Below are 6,000 nucleotides of genomic sequence, written 5' to 3'. Positions count from 1 at the left end.
AGTAAATATGCTTTTAGAAAACAACGGTATTCACTGGTTTTCTTTTTGAAAAAATATCATTTTAAATTTTAATTATTCAAAATAAATAATTGTTTACAATTAAATTTAATTGTATTACAATTAGCCTGAATGAACTTTACGAGTTTTTATGCTTGCAAAAAGTTCGATAACTGCATCAAAGCCTAATTTCCTTGAAAGAGGCTCCTCAAATGCCAGTCTTCCCAAATTAGAAAGTTGATCTTGACACATCGTTGAACGTAAAACATTTTTAACCTTTGTTGCGTGCTGAAAAAGCGTTCTACTTGTGCAACGGTCAAAAGATTTTAAGAACGGTTAAAAGATTTCAAGAACAGCTAAATGTTTGGTAAAAAAAAAATCAAGCTTCAAATCACGGAGTGAGGAAATGACCCTGGGTTCGAAGGCTTTAAGGGGCCCAAAAAAAATGAGGAGCAAAAAAAAAGGGCCAATTTTAATATAAAAAGTAGTATTTTTTAAACTTTATTGTAAAAATGACGAGTTTTTTCATTTTTACAACGGGTGCAAAAATCCTTTCTACGCAACTGTTCTTAAAAGTCGAATATTCAAAATAAAGCAATATTTATAATTTAATGCTTTATACCTTATAACAAAACTTTATATAAAACTGATTAAACTACAACATAAAAATAAACTAACCTGTAGAATAAAATAGACAGTTTTCTAACATTCATTTACTTTTATTTTAAAATACCACAAGTGACTTAAAGTACCGCAAATGATCTAAAGTATTCGAACAATACAAACTATTAATGCTTATAAAAAAAGGGTAATGGGACGTTAGAGCGAAAAGTTTAAAAGCGACAGAACGTGATAGCGAAAAGTTTAAAAGCGAAAGAACGTTAAAGCGAAAAGTTTAAAAGCGAAAGCGAAAAGTCAGGAAATCAAAATCCGAGAAATCGAGTATCGTGATAAGTTCAAGGTTTCAAACCTTAATATTATATTGTATTATACAAATAAATATATATATATATATATATATATATTTATTATATATTTAAATTAAATATATAATACGTATATAAATTTTAATCTACAAAAAAATAGTAAAAGTTATCAATAGCAGAAATGGATTGTTCAATTAAGTTTATTGAAACTGGAAGAAAAACAGTATATGCTATTTTTCAAGAAAATATTTTCAGATTCTTCGCGTAATAATAAAGATTATTGGAGATGTACTTTGAATAGGATTGGTTGTAAATCGAGAATTACCACACTTAATGGGTTATACTTGATGTCTTCCTCCTCTCACAATCACGAAACAGATAGTGCAGCAGAGCGAAAAAAATAATTTTATGCTAAAATTAGAGATGCTGTTAGAAAATCTCCAACAAAACCTATGCAAAAGTTAAGTTTAATCATTTTCCTTTATGTAAAAATAATAATTAATAAAAAATAAAAATTTATATTATTTTAATGTTACATTGGTTACATGTTTGATTATAGCTATGTATATATATATATATATATATATATATATATATATATATATATATATATATATATATATATATATATATATATATATATATATATATATATATATATATATATATATATATATATATATGTATATATATATATATCCTCTTTATGTCAAGAAGTTGTAGCAAATTTCCCACGTTATCAAGCTACAAAAGAAATTATCAAAAAGAGAAAAAGAGAAGTAGTTCCACCTCAACCAACTGATAGAAAAGATTTAATTCTTGAGTTAGAATGGGAGTTGACTTCCAACGGTAATATTTTTTTATTGAAAAATAATGGATCTGATGATAAAATTCTTATATTTGGAACTGTAGTTTTTCTTGAACACTTATGTCGTTCAAAAACATGGTATATAGATGGTACATTTAAATCATCACCAGATTTGTTTGCTCAACTTTATAAAATTCATTGCTTTTTGTCCGATCAGATGTCTCCTGTATTGTACTGTTAGTTGCCGGATAAAAAGACAATAACTTATGTGAGGTTGTTTAACCTAATAAAAGAAATAATTATGGGTAAGTACCTGTAAATTTTATTTCATAATTGTGGAGGCATTACGGTCAGGCATTACAGGTCAGGTCAGGTTATCCTGCTACTGGTAACATGTAACCCAGTACAATCTGCTTCATGCCCTGCTGCCTTGCAGGATACGCCTTTTTAGGTAAAGGCTAGGAGATGCCAACTCCGACTTAAAATACCCTCTGTCTTGGGGCTCTTGGTTGAGTAAAGGCTAGAGATGGTGTCTCAATAAAAATACTCATCTTGGGCAGATGTTAAATGCATCTGGCTACTGTCTTGTAGAAGGCCTCCTAAGCAAAGACTTAAGGGGTTAATAGATTCTATTTGTTGACTAGGCTCGCACCCCTTCATCTATTATGCTGACGCAGATGTATTTTAAATACATTGTTTCCAGTTTAGGATGTTGAATGCTGGATTTTTTTGACTCAATGCATGGGTTTTGCTAGTGTCTCTGTTTGTATGACTAGGCAACTCATTCTATTATATCTTAATGAGGGTACAGCTCAGCTAAAACTCAGTTTTATGGTTCTGAGCCTAGCTGGTAGTCAGGTTTCTCGAACTCTGTGGTAGCTCTCAGAGAGGCTAATTCCATCAACGGCTAAAAAATATCAAAGTATTAACAGTGCCATGTTGCGCATGGATGGTGTCCTTGTTTGTACTTTTGGTGTGCATTGCGGAGGCCACATTTAGAGCCCTTTGTTACGGCTTAGGGTTTATAAATAGTAATGAGGCAATTGCTTGGGCTATTAAACAGTGTTCTGATAACTATCCATGCTTTGAGTCAAGTTCTTCAATCAAATTTTAAAATGAATAAAGTACCAAGTTCTCTAAGCCTATCATTCACTAGTATTCGTGGTCTTCGAAGTAACTTTTCTTCTGTTGAGTCTTATCTTATCTTGCAAAGTTCACCAGACCTACTTGCTCTTTGTGAAACTAATTTGAGTTCAGCTATCTCATCTTGTGATCTTAGTGTTGATGGTTATCTTCCTTTAATTCGTAAAGACTCCAATAGTCACATGCTTGGCCTGGGCATTTACATTCGTAAGAATTCACCCATTTGTCATGAAACTAGGTTTGAATCCACAAAATATTCTTTTACGTGCCTTCGTTTAGCACCACTTCACTCTAACTCCTTCCTCTTTGTTCTATATCGCTCTCCTTCATCTCAAGACTGCACTCTTTTTGATGCTATTTCTGATCATATTGACCAAGCCCTCTCTCTTTATCCATCAACTAATATAGTTGTTGTCGGTGACTTTAATGCTCATCACTCTGATTGGCTTGGCTCTAGTGTCGATGACTCTGCGGGCATTAAAGCCCACAACGTTTGCCTTTCTCAATCCCTAACTCAAATAGTCAACTTTCCAACTCGCTTTCCAGTTAACTCAAATCATTTACCTTCTCTACTCGACTTATGTCTTGTTTCTGATCCTAGTCAGTGCTCAGTTTCTCCACATTCACCCTTAGGTGCTTCTGATCACAGTTTGATCTCTCTAAAACTAATATCTCATTCTTCTTCATTATCTGAATCCCCTTATTATTTTACCTCTTACAACTACAGTACAGCTGACTGGGATTCTTTCCGTGATTTTCTTCGTGATTGCCCTTGGTTAGAAATCTTTTGTTTTTCTATCAACAAATGCGCATCTTACATAACTTCGTGGATTCAGGCTGGCATGGAATCTTTAGTTCCCTCTCGACAATTCCAGGTCAAGCCTCACTCTCCCCCATGGTTTTCCTTGCACTGTGCTTCCGCAGTTGCCAATCCAAACCGTTACTTCCATATTTATCAGTAAAACAACTCTCCAAAAAACAGATTTCTGTTTATTACTGCTAGAAACCATTCTAAAAAGGTTTTGTCTAATGCCAAAGCCCGCTATTCTCAGACTTCTGGAGGATCTTTAATAGTATTAATAATAAGGGTAAATCTTTAATTCTACCTCTCTTGTATGGTTCAGACTTTGTCACCTCACCTAAAGACAAAGCTGAATTGTTTGCTAAAAACTTTTCATCAATATCATTTCTGGATTCCACTAGTTGTGTTCTACCTGATATTGCCAACAAACAGGTTGATCCATTGCTTGACATTCGTATCACTCCAGCTTCTGTATCTAAAGTGATTTCCTGCCTTGACTCTTCGACAGCTTGTGGCCCAGACAACATACCTGTTATTGTCTTGCAGAAGTGTTCTCCAGAGCTGTCGTCTATACTCTCAAAACTATTCAACAAGTGCTTATCAGAGTCTTGTTTTCGAGCCTGCTGGAAAGCAGCATTTGTTATCCCTATCTTCAAAAATTCTGGAAAGCGATCTGATTCGTCTAACTACCGTCCCATTAGTCTTCTTCCTATCATAAGCAAGTTTTTTGAATCTTTAATTAACAAACACTTAATTTCTCATCTTGAATCTAATAACTTACTTTCTGACCATCAATATGAATTTTAATCATCTCGTTCTACAGCTGATTTGCTAGCAGTAATAACTGATATGTTTTATCGTGCATTAGATAAAGGTGGAGAGGTTAAGGCCATCACTCTTGACATTTCAAAAATTTTAGATAAAGTTTGGCATGCTGGTCTTCTTCATAAGCTTTCTTCTTATGGTGTATCTGGCAACATCTTTAAGATTATTAAATCCTTCCTTTCCAGTTGTTGTATAAAAGTTGGCCTCGATGGACAGCACTCTTCTTCTTATTCTGTAACTTCACGGGTTCCTCAAAGTACTATCCTTGGCCCTATACTCTTTTTAATTTACATTAATGATCTTCCAGATAATCTCACATCTAAGGTGGCATTGTTTGCTGATGATACTACCATTTATTCTTATCGTGATAAGAAACCAACACTCTCTGATTGCTTCGAGGGGGCATTTTAGCTTGAAAAGGATCTTATTTCTGCTACAGCATGGGGCTCACAGTGGCTGGTGAACTTCAATACAGATAAAACTCAATTTTTTTCACCAATCATTATCGCAATAATTTAGTTCATTCTATATTTATGAACGGTGATGTACTCGATGAGTCATCTACTCTTCATCTTCTAGGATTAACTCTTATTTCCAATCTTTCTTGGAAACCATATATCAAATCAGTTGCAAAATTAGCATCTGTTAAGGTTGCATCTCTTTATCGAACTCAACACTTTCTTACTCCCGATTCTATCTCTATAAATCTCAAACCCGGCTTTGTATGGAATACTGTTGCCATATCTGGGGCGGATCTTTTAATGATGTTCTTTCTCTTTTAGACAAGGTGCAAAAACGCATTGTAGACATAGTTGGATCTGCTCTTGCAACCAACCTCCAACCATTATCACATCGTTGTAATTTTGCTTCTCTTTCCCTTTTCTACAAGTACTATAATGGGCAGTGCACTAAAGTGCTAGTGTCTCTTGTGCCATCAACTAAAATTCATTCTTGTTTTACTCATCATTCAATTAAGTGTCATCCTTTTTCTGTGACTGTTCCTAAGTGCTCCAAAAATTCTTATTCATTTAGTTTTTTTCCTTGAATATCAGTTCTTTGGAATTCGCTTTCTCCATCTTGCTTTCTTGATTCATATAATTTGCTTTCCTTTAAGTAATCTGTCAATCGTTATCTTGCTATACAATCGTCATCTTTTCTCTTCCAATAACTAATATTACTGGAATTGCACCTAATATTACTGGAATTGCAGACTTATTGCTATATTTTTATAATACTTGGCTCTCTCCATATGCACTTTTTCCATATAGTATATGGAATCATTTTGAAAATGATGGTCCCAGAACTACAAATCATGTTGAAGGTAAAATGTATTTTATAAAAATTGCTTCAATAGGGATAATTATTAATTGAGAATATTTAACACTTGCCTATAAGCTTTAAACATAATACTATTAGTTTATTGCGCAGGTTGGCATAATGCTTTTCTTAATGAAATGAATAGACGAATATCTCCGAACATATATGAATTTATTATAAGT

The sequence above is a fragment of the Hydra vulgaris genome, chromosome 12, assembly GCF_038396675.1.
Source record: "Hydra vulgaris chromosome 12, alternate assembly HydraT2T_AEP".
Taxonomy (NCBI): domain Eukaryota; kingdom Metazoa; phylum Cnidaria; class Hydrozoa; order Anthoathecata; family Hydridae; genus Hydra; species Hydra vulgaris.
This window is presented reverse-complemented; position numbering follows the sequence as displayed.